A 15,672-nucleotide genomic window follows, 5' to 3' on the forward strand; every position below is an offset into this window, starting at 1 on the left:
GAATCTTAAACATCTGCGGCATTAAAATGAAACATAAATGCGAACTTCATGTGATATGAAAGAGCATCCTCAAATGTTCCTCTGGGCAAAATAAGTATTATTTCACTTAACAAAACAACACTCCCTTACGATACAGGTATTATTGACTAAAATAGCAACAGCAAAGAAACCTGATCGCTTGTTTATTAACCGCTATCTTTTTGCCAGAATGATTTCAGTTAACATCAATGATCAAAAATGAGTCATCCTGTTCTTCCAGATACTTACATAAACATATGTGAGGCTGTGCAAAGAAGGACCCGGTGTACATACTGTTTGTTGTGGCATCTGGATGTCGAGAAGCACAATCTTTCAGTAAGATTCATTTTTGGATTGAAAAAAGTCTCAAGCTTACTGGTTTGAACCTAACACAACATAACACACTACAGGCCACAAAGAGTCATGGGTGGTTTAAGAGACAAGAAAAGAAAACAAACTATGAATCTACTCATCTTTTATGTAGGTTACTTTTAAAGAGGGATCTGGCAACCCATCAATCAAGCGTAAGGCTCTTAACATGCATTTAAAGACATGAAATGTCTTGTTTTGACGTTGAGATTGTTGGCAGGTAACATATTGAAGGTGTTTTTTTAAATAGGCTATAGCTTGTTGAGTGTATAGTAAAAAGTCACAAAGCTATAAGACGTGACTTAAAGCTCCAAAATCTCTTAACAACATTTACATTAATGCATTTGGCAAATGCTTTTATCCAAAGCGACTTACATTGCATGACACTATGCATTTGAATATGTGCAATCCCTGGGATAGAACCCATGACCTTCGGGGCTGCTAACCTCATGCTCTAACCACTGAGCTACAGGAAAGCTTGAATTACAGGAAAGCAGGAAACAACCATTACTCAAAGAAATCCAGTAGATATTTCAAACATCGTTCGGTTACTTCTGCTTCAATTCACAAGATCGAACAAGAAACCCCAGAGACTATAGCTTTGACTGAAAGTGACATAGATGGTGCACACAAAGGTCAACACTGATCTGATATCAAACTAAAAAATGTCCTTTGTCATAAAGGAGAGGAGATTATTGGAGCTCATCTCTGATCCGTGTTTACGCCTGGGATTTAGGGCCAACTTTTCGGATGATTCCTTGACCTTTCCTAAGAGAATGAAAAAAGCTTCACCTGCACAATGCATTTAAAGAAAAGAGCAAAGTGGCTTTTGTCTTTAATTGCGAAAAACCTTTCTCTCGGGCTCCGAGATATGGGTCCTGAAAATTGTGAAGAGAAATATTGTGCCCCTGAGCCTCGGCAAAGTCTCGCTTTTGTTTCGACTTTGGTAAAGTTAACAGCCCGTTCCTAGGTCAAATATATTCCTAGGTCTGGGTGGAAGCTGTTATTGAAACTTCCTGACACTTAATGATATCACTCCATTGGGAACAGAATTGATCGTCTGAGCCGTCCACAAGTCCACGGGAAGGAGTCTCGGAATTGTTGATTCATCAATCAATTATCTGACCCTGTCATTGATCACATGGACCATTAGGTCCTCTTGAACAGCATCACTCAACACACAAGACAATGTTTGAGAAAAACACATTGACTGACCGCTATCTCTAGCCTGCACAAACAGCACAAGCCTGTATCTGTACACAGCTAATTTTCTTCTAAATTCAATCAAAAAGGTGGTTGAAAATAAGATTAAAACATACAGTATTTGTTTCCTCAGCACTCGAGTAATTTTCGATAGGTAATTTTAGAGGATAGGACCTGAGTAAGGTGGCGTAAGGTAACATACGGCAGCGCAAAGAGAGCCACAGGCATCTCAGCCCACGGCAAAGTGATTTCAATAAAAGTCAGCTCGGGTTGCATTTTAACTACAGCGATGCGCCAAAGTTGCCAATCATTGGTCACATGCTAATGGTTTTATAATTCCATCCGGTAATTTTGCATGCAAACGTATTCCATGTCCCTTTTGGTTTCAGTGCATTGTTTGCGAGATGACTATCTCATATTAACTATTCACTTAGCCCTTGACCTTCACCTGATATAAATGCAGCTGATACAATAGAGACTTCATAATACAGTTTCAATTGACCCTTTTTAAAGTTTAACAGTCTTACTATTTGACAGGAGAGCTTTGAAAGACAATCAAGGCAAATAACATAAACAGTGGATAAGCCTGGGTTCAGTGGATAAGGTTTGATCTGTGGTTTAGCAACAATAAGTATGTACATTATAATTAGTATATACTTTATGTGTACACTGTTCAGAAGTCATGAACTCTAAATTAGAAGAATATAGTCGCTGTCCTTTCGAAACTTACCAATCACTTTTGAATAGATTTTATTAGTTAATATGAAAATAAATTACGAAAAATTGAGAATATTGGTTTAAGAAGGAGAATGGAGGTATATAAAATGAAGTACAACTGTGCAATTACATTTTTTCTTTCATTACAAAAGTAATGTTTCATTAAAAATAAACAATAATAAAGATACTGTAAAAATACATTCATAGTTTTTATTTAATGTAAAAAAAACTTTCCCATAGTTTGTGTTATTCCATACTCTTGACACATACTCAAAGAAAAACATTTAATATATATTTTGTTAAAATAAGCACTTGAATATGATATATGAAAATATATTATACAATATGCTATATAATATGTAAACTCTGTAAAATATTGAATGTATTGGAGCAATATTGTAATTGTATTGAATAATGTTTTTTCATTCCAAAAAAGATTAGTCTGCAAATATTAATGAAGAATGACGACCCTACAGTTTTAAAAGGTTGTGTACACGCACACTTGCACATACACAACATGCGCGCACACACACACTTCCCTTCCGATACTACTAAAAACATAACTCAGTTATACATACTGATCATAACACCAAATCAAGCTCTTGAGTAAAGTGTGTAGCCCCACTTGCCGAGCAAAGTTGAGCTAGCGCTGCTATGATTTCACCCTCCGCATGTCACAGTGTCAGATACTTCAGCCCACCATGATGAGCAGATTGCTGAATGTGATCACAGCACGTTACTTTATGAGATTAAATGCATTACACAGGTCTCCGGCTTCTGCCCGCTCTGTTTTCATCCAACCCTAATCATCTAAAAAGCTTTCGCTTTGGTAAAAAAAACCTGCTTGGGAAAATACACTCTGTTATCTACACACAAAGCCTCAATGGCATTTAAATGCAAAAACCTAATATAAAACAACTGTATTATAAAGGCTGGCATTTTCCCCGATGTTTCATTCGCTCACATCCGTCTGAGCAGGCAAAACTATCAGCTAATGAAGCTAACAGATTTGATTGGAATCAATAATCTCAGGCGTTGGCGTAATGTTCTAATAAGCCACTTGAGGGGAAAATGGCAGTCCTCGAATTGATTTCCTTCCTTAATTCTCTCATGCAGTGCTTCAAGCTGAGAGCCATGTGAGGACAGTTTGAAAGTGAGAAACAGGGAGGACACGCTGGACTGTTTGTGTCTGAACAAAAAAAGTTGAAATATTCTTGGTTTCAACTCTTCAAACTTCAGCATGCTCAGACTACTATGATTAAGGATCCAGATCCACCGGGCGCTTTTACTCGGTTGAAAACGCCAGGCGTTGGCTGAGAACGCTGGTGACGGGCACTTGAACAGCGGGGTTTGTTTTAAGCAGAGGCGCATTGGTTACTATACACTGTGCGTAAAAAACGCTAAGAGGCGGCGCTGAGGCTGCGGTAAAGAACGCCAGCTGCAGCCGTTCTCAAATAACAAGTTTTTTCAATTGACAACTTTTGAAAAAAAAACACTTGAGCCACTTGCTGGCAGAAACGTCTCGGTGGACACAGCCCCTAAGAGTACAAATGTGTTTCTCTCAGACAGCAATGAAATTAAATGAAAAACTAATGTAGACTTTTGCTTAGGGTTCCTGCATCTCAGATATTAAAATCTTATATATTTCAAAATTAGAGCCTCAGAAAACATCTCAATTATAACAAAGCTCAAAAAAGATTGCCAATCACGTCAATGTTTTCAATATGCAGTTTTAAATATGCACACCCTAAAAAAAATGCAGGGAACACAGCGTTGGAACAAGAATGGATGAACCCAGGGTGAAAAAGTGATGATGTGTTAAACTAAACAACCAACATGTGTTAATTTATGAACCAATGGTTGGGTTTGTCCTTTTTGACCCAACATTGGGTTGAAAATGACCCAGGAATTTTTAGAGTGTATAGTTTTACAGCGACTTTAACTTTTATTGTATAGAATACAGTCTTCTGATGAACTTTTTTTTGTCCTACAGTCATATAAGTAAAATTTGGTGTTTAATAAATGACAAAATGGTTATAAGTCAGTGAAAACTGTTCTTTCAAATATATGCTAATATACACTTATGTAATAATCAGATTTAAACTGAAAATCTAATGAATGTGAGCTATAAACTCACCTGTTTACTGATGTTTAATAAAGCACAACTGAAACCTCAGCATCTATTGCTTTTACAATTTGTTTCCTGCTGCTGGTCCAGATGGTGAGGATCATATCTCCAAAACTAAAACTGACAATCACCGTTATACACACATATTTACTCTCAATGAGCAGCATTCAAACAGCATTGGAGGAACGGCATCAGACGAAGGCTTCCTCTGCTGTGAAGTACCTCTATTGGCAGGTATAAAGATGGAATCACCCATGAGGAAAATGTATCTTCTGAAAATGTAAATCACCTAACCTGCTATTCCATTACAGGAGAGAAAACTCAAAGATGAATATGAGCAATCACTGTGGCCTGCCACGGGGCTCTATAAACCAATGTCATTCCTGTAATGCAGTACATTTCGGCTCTGTAACATTTAAAAAACAAATATGTCTTGTACTGTCATTTCATAAGAAATGGTGCTATTTTCAAGCTCACTTTAAGTTTTCTGTTTTCATTTAAACCTATCATTAAGTTTTAATAGCCTAAACTTGGCAATAAATTGACAAGAAGCTTATGAAATAAATGAAAGGTCCACTCAAAAATGAAAATTCAGTTTTCATCTTTCTCAAGTCGTTCAAAACTTGAATATAGCTATTTATTTTGTGGAACATGAAAGAAGATATTTTGAGAAATGTCTCAAAATAGAGATTAATCGCGATTTAAGATGGTCAGATCGCACACCCCTAGCTCAAATACGTGTTTTTCTGTGTCTTTGTTGTGTTATAAGTTGCCCATGTATGTATAAGACACGTAAAATTGCTAAAATGTAAGTGTCGGAACAAAAGATGCATTCTATCTAAAAGCCAATGCTCAACCAGACCTGTCTAAGACCGCCCAAATGTTTATGTAAGAAAGGTGGGCGTAACTGTCAGTTCCTGACGTTCCAAATATGGTAAGAGGTGTTACATTTCTGTCAAATGCTTGCAGTATCCGACCAATCATTACGCACTGGTTAACTGGCCAATCGTAGCACACCTCGCTTTTCGGAGCGATGAGCTTTGTAAAAAATCTGTGCGTTTCAGAGAGGCGGGGCAAGGTGGTGATACAAACATTTACGGTATGTGGAAAATATAGTTTTTTGAACCTTAAACCGTGTATACACATTGCATTACATATAAAACAAACAATAATATTTGTTTTAGCAGTGTCATACGACCCCTTTAAATATTTAAACATTCCTTTTTCCTTTTCTCTAGGGCAATCTGAGTCAACATCAACTCAATCAATAAAAGCTGTATAAATAAACTGCTTCAATAATGTCCATGCTTCATGCAGTATGTCATCATGCTATGCTAACATGAAATATATCGGCACATCGACATGTGGCTTTATCAAAGTCACTTTGCAGAATGGTACAGGACGCAGTATTACAGAAAAAGAGGAGAGGATGTGAAGGCCAGAACCGTGTCCGGCACAATTAATTACTGTCAAGCGTGCATTAAACACGTCTCAAACACAACCTTGACCGCACACAGCCAGCTGCTCTTCCAAACACGGTGTGTGTCTGAGGCTTCAAGCAGAAAGAGAAGGCACGTGTTGGTCCAGATCTAAAGCGTAGAGGAGAGCCGCAAGACATGGCGGACGTCATTAATAACACGGGTCTGCATCAAAAGGGTTTTTATCAAAAGCTGTTTTTTGACCCCCGTCTGATCTTGAGGAGCAGCATTCTCGTTAATCATATAAGAGTAAAGACCTGGCGACTGGAGGTCATGCTCCTCAGAGGAATGTCGAGTGTAATGTAACACTAAGGCTCATTAGAAACTCAAACGATGAGAAAAATGAGATTTGCGAATGACGAATAAACCTGATCACTGCGTAGCAGCTCGGTATTTTACAATGTTCAAACAGACAAGTTGCAGCAGGAAATATATGGGCAACATGGACCAGTGTTACACTCCCTTTCCTGCACTTGAAAAAAATATTGGGTTATTTCAATCCAGCATTGGGTAAAAATTGACAAACCCAAATCTTGGGTTAAATCACCCCCCATAAATGTATAAGTCTCATAATATCTGGTTAAAAAACCCATAGGTTAAATTATAACCCAACGCTGGGTTGAAATGACCCCCCACAAAAAATTTTAGTTGTCTTGCGTGACAATGGGTCTCATTCGCTAATAATTGCACAGATTTTAAAGGCAAAATCATCTAATTCTACATGGAACTATGATAATGACATTGTGTCTAAAGAAACAACATTACAAAGGAGCAAACATTTGGAGGTTAATTTTGCATTTACATTTGGCAGATGTGTTTCTCTTTACTGCATGCTTTTACTTAATTATGAAGTATATATCACCAGTTATAAAAAACATTTTTACGGTAAAAATGTATCATCATTTTTAATGTTTTGTAATGAAAGAAAAACATATAATTATATCGTGGCACAATATATACTGACATATTTCTCTACAAATAATAACAAACATTACAAAAAAATATATATATTAATTGAAATACAAACTAAAATAAAATTTATTGGCCAAAAATATTCATTTATGAAGTTCTTTTTCTAAACTTCAAATTATAAATGCTGCTTCAGCAATGAACTAAAGTTTAAACTTAGGATTCAAAATGATTAAACTAAAACCTAAACTGAAATAAACAAAATTTATAGACCACTTCGCCAGATGTAAACACTGGTCCAGCAGCAATTACGGTTTCAACATTTTTTTTAAATCTTATGTACATTATTAAATCTTATTGTGTTATAAAGGTTCAGTTGGTTTTGTAATATTTTCAAACATTGACCAGCCTTGAACTAGCATTGTTAACGCCATCCGAAGTTGCTCATGAGGCCATATAAAAAACTAACTAAAATTAACTTAAAAAATTTAAATAGAAAATCAAGAAAGTTTAAAATATTGATAAAACTACAATAAAACCTAAAATAGTTTCAGTTAGTTTTTTTACCTGAATTTAGAGTAATTTTAAATGTGAACTTATTAAAGCATTTCTACATGAAAATGTTCACAAAGGGTTTCATAAAGAAACCCATTCACTCTCAAGGTTAGCATACAAACCTAATGCCACCTCATCTAATTGTTCGCCCGGGCTCTCTTTGTCCTCCACTCGGGCGAACACAAAGCTCCATCCCTCGCCCCCTACCCGTCCTGCGCGTTAAATAAATAAAATGCACACAAATGATTTCCCGCTCATGAAAACAGACAACTAAATGGTTGATATATGGATTGGTAACTCTTTTATGAGGAGATCCGTGGGCTGGAAATCGAATTCCTACATGATAAATAGCCTACATTATCTCCCCTTTGCCCGAAGAAGCCATTGGAGCTACTTAAACAGAGTAGTGATGACAGTGGAAAAATGCTCACAGATGGACACCCAGAAGGCTAAAAACATTAGCCCCGTCCACTCCATCTATAAAGCTTGCCCATCTCAGAAGGAAATTGGCCGCTCTTGGCTTATCTCCCCTTTTAAAAGCGTGGCATAGCAGCTGAATTAAGTGCCCGTTACCCCGCTGCAACGTACTTCAGTGGCATCGCAATTCGAGACTATTCGTCATTTACATCGGAGGGAATTTATAACGGTGACGGCCGAGCGAGGATGTCAGAGGGCATTGGTGGACCGTTTGAACTTTCCAACTCTGATTTCTATCTGTTGAGCCTCTGGCACAAACAAAAATAAATATATATTTTACAATTATTTAATATTTAACACACATTTGATACGGAAATGGTTGCTAATACCTAGATAAACGCAAAGCTAATGAATCTACTGGGTAATTACAGATATCTGAGTACTTTATTGACAAACAGAACACATCCAGACCAATCAGAGTCTGGTCTCCGTACCCCAATTTTGGTCTAGACTGGAGCCGGTTCTGAGCAGCTAATGAGCTGTTGCAGAGGTAATGCTCGCACCGAGGTCATCAATTTTTCAAGTCATTTATCGGATGCTGTTGGTTCACCGGCAAATGCTAATTTGCATGTTGAAACAGTCTGGCTGGAAAAGAACATTTCCCTCGACTCGAGATTTTCTAATAGCAGTGCATGTACCTCTCCGTTTCACGGAGCAGCACAATAAAACATTATTAAAATGATGTAATAAAGCTGTAAATAGTTTAATAAAATGTTTGAGGCCTAATTAGTTTCCCAGGCTAACAGACAAATAGCTGTTAGTGAAAATGAAATATCTTTATGATTTATTAGTTCATGCAACAATGATTTGATCGGATTTAATATTGTGAAATACTGCATCTGCGTCGAAAGAGGGGTCCAAAAGATCCATGTGGTAAAATTTGGGATTCCAAATCATATTTTGACCTGGAAATCAATAAAACAATCTGTTATCATTTATTTATCCTTATACCATTTAAAAGACTCTTTTTCTGTGTAACACAAAAGATGTCTTGAAAAAATTCTTAGTGGTTTTGTGTCCACAATGGAAGTCAATGGGGTCCAATGTTGTCTGGTTACCAACGTTCTTTTAAATTATTTTCTTTTGTCTTCTGCCAAACAAAGTCATACAAGTTTTGAACGACACGAGGGTGAGTAAATGAAGAAAGTATTTTCATTTTATCCCTTTAAGAGTTTAGACCCCATTGTACTTCAGTACGCAGGGTCCAATTCAATGAGGCGACGTCTGTAATTACCTCGATATGTTCGATACCTGGCACACAGAGTTGTTCGATTTAAGACTGAAACTCACAACCAAGAGCGGAGCTTTGATTTCTCCTGTCAATTAAGTGAAAAACCCTCTTTTGATTATAAACAACTTTGAAAGCAAGGTATCATTAAATCACAGAAAATTGCAGGCGTATGCTCACCGTTTTGCATTTAATAACCAAGTAGTTTGGCCAAAAGTCCCTGCTCCTGGTCCAAAATAAATGAAGATTGATATAATTTGCAGAAAAAGTTCTTCTCTTGATGGTGGACTTTAATCAGGGTCTGGTGTGTCTATCTGGCTGTCCAGTGTGTCAGACTGGTAACACTTCAAATCATCTCAAAGATTGAGGTGGGAAATTGGGTCTTATTTCCCCATATGCTGAAAATAATCAGAGTAATTTTTGTCTGACGGCTGGAGCCGCAGTAGCATGATGAGAAGAGAGATTAGTAATAAAAATCAAGCTGTTCTATTCTTGTTCCGGAAAGGACGGACGAGTGAGTACACGAGGCGCTGATTACCTGTCTGATACATGCGGTCTGCTCTCAACCTTGGAGCATGTGACCTCCACATGAATGAGACAGAAAATATTTAATGACATAAAATGATGACAGTAGAATATTAAAATGTCTCCATTTGGTATGGTACAGGTTTTCCACAGCCAAGGAAATATGAGGGAGCCCTCAAAAGTTATGTAAATGTCACTAAATTTTAATTCTACATATATATTTATAACATCATTTTTTGTCAATGCAATATCTATAATTGATTTTTTTATCTTTATTTGCTCCATATGACCTAAATTGGAAATCAAGTAAATAGGTAAAACGATAGGAACCATACTTCATATGAGTGACATCTACATATAACCTTGGAAATAAACGCAGAAACACATATACTGCATGTTAAAAATGTATATTTTACTTAGTAATTTGTATAACATGGTTTCTGAACAAAAAAGAACTTAATTAATTCTTCAATTTTTATTAATTTAATTTAATAATTAAATATGTAATATTGTTTGAATATTTTTTTATAATTTTTAATTAAATACATTTGTATTTGTATTATTGTTATAAAAATAAATAATTTAAATACTCACACATATACAAAGGGGCGAGAAAAATAAACCACTGAAACAATTCTTACCCCGATGGCAGAGGGGTAAGAATTTTGTATTGTTTAAAGCACTTCATTTAGATACTTTTCCAGAAAAAAAACTTCTGTTTTTTTCCCTTAAGCCATTTTGCTTATATATCTTGATTCATTTTGGAAAACAAGATAAAAATTCATTTTTTTTGCAGCATACCTTTATTAAATCATCTTCAACCATTTTTATATTTTACATCTTGTCAACAAAATACGTAATGAAACATAACAGTGAACCGCAGATAGTTTCTAATAGCATACATGAATTATTAGAACCTATAAATCAGTAAATAATAGGATTAGGCTGTCTTCAGACATCATCTGGTTAAAAGGGCAACGATGTACCATAGTAAAAGCAAGTCCTGCCATCAAACAGTCTTGTACGTCATGACCCTCTCAGCACCCCGTGCATCTGGCAGCAGACGCTCTTTGCATTCTCTCTAATGCAATTTATCAGTCAATTCCATCCATCTTATACAAACAACTGCCAAACTCACAGTACTTAAGATATTGCACAAAACACGCACATACTTGAGCATTATCTTCAGACATCGGACTAAAATCCTGAGCCTGCATTTTTCTCTTACAACAGACTAAAACAGAAATAATGATCCACACTTAGATGAAGAACGAATTCAATTAGAGCATTTCATTATTTTAATGGCCGATTGAGTCATTCGGTTTTAACAATACAGCAGCTCTTGTTGATGCATGATCTTTTTCACGAGGCTCGGAGACTGTTTTGCGTAACAAATCTCTCTGTCTTGAGTAGTTAACCCTGATGCGGTCCAGGATACGCTCTGATTTGTCTTAAACAGAGTTTTGACTGGGACGTTACAGTGAAGATTTGACGTGAAATCATTGTAATGTACAACATGTTAAGGGAGAAAGTTAACAGGACTACACAATAATATGTATTCCTGTACATTTGAGCATTTGGCAAATCTTCACAAAGAGTCTAGAGACCAGCTTAACCAGCAAACAAACCGACTTTTTTCACCTTCAGTGTTCCTTGTACCCTGCTCAGACACTCTCTTTCCATCACACACACCCTGTAATAAAGCGAGTGAGAGATAAATTGCGCCGAGAGATAACAGATCAATCAGACCTGAAGGCTTGACAGCGAGGGACAGTTTGTCTTATTTCCAGCCACCCTCAAGCAGTTGAGTGCTATCAACACGCATGCTGTGCCGGTCTAATCCAGACCGCTCAGATCTCTGGCTCTCCCCTTCTCATTGTCTCAATCTCCCTCATCTACAGTTTCCACCCGGCCTCTCATTTGATCACACTTTTCCTTTCTTGAAAACGTATTCCTTCTTGCTGTCCACCCCTCCCCGATCTTGTTCTACCTCCATCACACCTTCTCTCTCACTCCGTGATCACTTCCATACTCGTACCGGCACCCGATATCTTTTACGGCCTGTCACCTCTGAAGCTTTTCGTCCCGGACTGATGGTGCATCTTGTTTGCCAGGCCGAGTGTGTGCGTTCTGTCTGGGAAGTGTTGGGGACGCTATGAGGTGAAGATGGGCTGACCTCGGTTTAGAAGGCCTTTGTGTTCAACATGTTTGCTTTATATCGATGAATGTCACCCAGCCACGGCAAAGCAGAGATTCTGATGGGATGGTGTGTCTGTTTGCAAAGTCTGTATATTGAGGACTATAAACAAGAACTTTTGGAAAGCACTATTATGTTTTTTTTCTTATATAATGACTTCTTCTGCAATGTAAGTAATGGGGAGGCAGCTTTGTATCGTATCGTATATGTACAAAGCACACCAAACTTTATTTCAAAACAGCAAGAAATACATTTTCCCCTTTAACAGACATTAACATTAAGAAAACACCTGGTTTTGGACCTGTCATTTTTTTTGGAAAGAGTGAAAGATTCTTTCGAACAGAACTGCGATTTTGTTTCAATAAAATATCTGCAAGGAATTTTTACGTGTAACTCAGTCCCGCCACAGTCTCTCGCTGTTCAGTGTTTGTGGTCTTTTAATCATGTACTCTAAATGCATGATAATTTCCCCCATCAACACTTTTCTGACAGTGTGACAGCAGTCACGACCTATAAAATACAGCAAATGCTGCCGTCCGTAGCCTGTCGAGTAATGAATGTGTCAAAAAATGTACCACTTAATTACCAGTCACAGAAGACTGGGGTTGTGCTATTGCCTACAAAGCGACTTTTTGGGCTTGTTAACACAGACGTGAACAGATTACAGATCGAAACGCTAATATTAATTCATAAGTCAAGTCAAGTCGTATATATATTCCAATGAAACCTTGTACAGCAAGAATACAGATAGAAGTCAATATGTTTATATGACCGAATATACAGTATATGCATACACATACAGTATAAGCATATATACACAAAAAATATATAGGGGTCAAATCAGGGTTTTCTAATTTCCATTATATGGAAAAATATGTAATGTAAATATGTCCGAATATATATGTATACACATATAAGCATTTATACACATACACAAAAATATATAGGGGTCAATCAGGGTTTTCTAAATTCCTTTTTATGGAAAAATATATAATATAAATATGACCGAATATATATGCATACACATATAAGCAGTAATACACATACACAAAAATATATAGGGGTCAATCAGGGTTTCTAATTTCCATTATATGGAAAAATATGTAATGTAAATATGTCCGAATATATATGTATACACATATAAGCATTTATAAACATACACAAAAATATATAGGGGTCAATCAGGGTTTTCTAATTTCCTTTTTATGGAAAAATATATAATATAAATATGACCGAATATATATGCATACACATATAAGCATTTATAAACATACACAAAAATATATAGGGGTCAATCAGGGTTTTCTAATTTCCTTTTTATGGAAAAATATATAATATAAATATGACCGAATATATATGCATACACATATAAGCAGTAATACACATACACAAAAATATATAGGGGTCAATCAGGGTTTCTAATTTCCTTTTTATGGAAAAATATGTAATGTAAATATGACCGAATATATATGCATACACATATAAGCATTAATGCACATACACAAAAAATATATAGGGGTCAATCAGGGTTTTCTAATTTCCTTTTTATGGAAAAATATATAATATAAATATGACCGAATATATATGCATACACATATAAGCAGTAATACACATACACAAAAATATATAGGGGTCAATCAGGGTTTTCTAATTTCCTTTTTATGGAAAAATATATAATATAAATATGACCGAATATATATGCATACACATATAAGCAGTAATACACATACACAAAAATATATAGGGGTCAATCAGGGTTTTCTAAATTCCTTTTTATGGAAAAATATATAATATAAATATGACCGAATATATATGCATACACATATAAGCAGTAATACACATACACAAAAATATATAGGGGTCAATCAGGGTTTCTAATTTCCATTATATGGAAAAATATGTAATGTAAATATGTCCGAATATATATGTATACACATATAAGCATTTATAAACATACACAAAAATATATAGGGGTCAATCAGGGTTTTCTAATTTCCTTTTTATGGAAAAATATATAATATAAATATGACCGAATATATATGCATACACATATAAGCATTTATAAACATACACAAAAATATATAGGGGTCAATCAGGGTTTTCTAATTTCCTTTTTATGGAAAAATATATAATATAAATATGACCGAATATATATGCATACACATATAAGCAGTAATACACATACACAAAAATATATAGGGGTCAATCAGGGTTTCTAATTTCCTTTTTATGGAAAAATATGTAATGTAAATATGACCGAATATATATGCATACACATATAAGCATTAATGCACATACACAAAAAATATATAGGGGTCAATCAGGGTTTTCTAATTTCCTTTTTATGGAAAAATATATAATATAAATATGACCGAATATATATGCATACACATATAAGCAGTAATACACATACACAAAAATATATAGGGGTCAATCAGGGTTTTCTAATTTCCTTTTTATGGAAAAATATATAATATAAATATGACCGAATATATATGCATACACATATAAGCATTAATGCACATACAAAGAAAATATATAGGGGGCAATCAGGGTTTTCTAATTTCCTTTTTATGGAAAAATATATAATATAAATATGACCGAATATATATGCATACACATATAAGCAGTAATGCACATACACAAAGAAAATATATAGGGGTCAAATTAGGGTTTACTAATTTCCTTTTTATGGAAAAATATATAATATAAATATGACCGAATATATATGCATACACATATAAGCAGTAATGCACATACACAAAGAAAATATATAGGGGTCAAATTAGGGTTTACTAATTTCCTATATATGGAAAATATACCTTATTGTAAATATGACTAATTATATATGCATATATATGACATATACATTTTTTATATAAAATAATATAGGGAAATATAAATGTGAATTTACTTTTTGTTAGCTTAAGAGTCCAAAAACGGATCAATTCTTAAAGTACCAGCTGTGATCTTATATTCTATAGGTCAAGCAATTCAATAAATTAAACAAACAGAGAATATCGATCTGCCCCTGAGCATCTATCAATGAGGTCACGAGTGCATTTTCAAGTCATCTCCATATTTCATCAGGCAGGGTCAGCACATGTTACCCATAAGTGAAAACTCCATTAATGTAAAATAAACATAAGATCAACGGGATGTTAAAGCATCTTTAAAATGGCCAATTGATGTCACATTACACAATGACCAGTACTGACCTTTCAGAAGTTTGTGCGAGAAATCCATTTGAAAACTGACGGGTCAAAGCTTGTTTTAATGTCAGCAAACACAAACACTCTGTGATGACTCAGACTCACGCGGTATAATTTTACATTTTTAGCTTTTAAAGACGCCAGACAAACAGCAGAGAATTGGTAATTATGTAAAACTGGGAAAACAAACGTGGCAGGGTACCGTTCTTATCAAGCAGGCCAAACTGTCTGGGAAATCATAAAAATGAGTTTGAAATTTAAAGGAAGCTATGTTAAAATGCAGTCATCACGATAGGGTTAAAGGAGGCAAAACTACTTTGTATCTGCAGTCAAAATGGGGGTGTTAAATATGGGAACCAATCCTATATACTGCCTGTCCAAACCACCTGGGCAGTGCTATGATCTGGGGTTTCTGAAGTCAGTCAGGTCTAGGTTCAGCAACGTTATGTGCCCAAAGAATGATGTCAGCTGACTACCTGAATATACTGAATGACCAGGTTATTACATCAATGGATTTATCCTTCTCTGTTGGCACGGGCATAGTCCAAGATGACAATGCCAGGATTCATCGGGCTCAAATTGTGAAAGAGAGAGGGAGTATGAGACATCATTTTCGCACATGGATTGGCCACCACAGAGTCTAGACCATAACCCCA

General features: G+C 35.6%; 1 protein-coding gene across 2 annotated transcripts in view; it reads right to left on the minus strand.

The window, feature by feature from the left end:
- Nucleotides 1-15,672, minus strand: part of nkain2 (sodium/potassium transporting ATPase interacting 2) — a 125,023-nt gene that overhangs the window by 88,229 nt on the left and 21,122 nt on the right. The window lies entirely within an intron of this gene.

Source organism: Triplophysa dalaica, chromosome 13, assembly GCF_015846415.1.
Source record: "Triplophysa dalaica isolate WHDGS20190420 chromosome 13, ASM1584641v1, whole genome shotgun sequence".
NCBI lineage: Eukaryota > Metazoa > Chordata > Actinopteri > Cypriniformes > Nemacheilidae > Triplophysa > Triplophysa dalaica.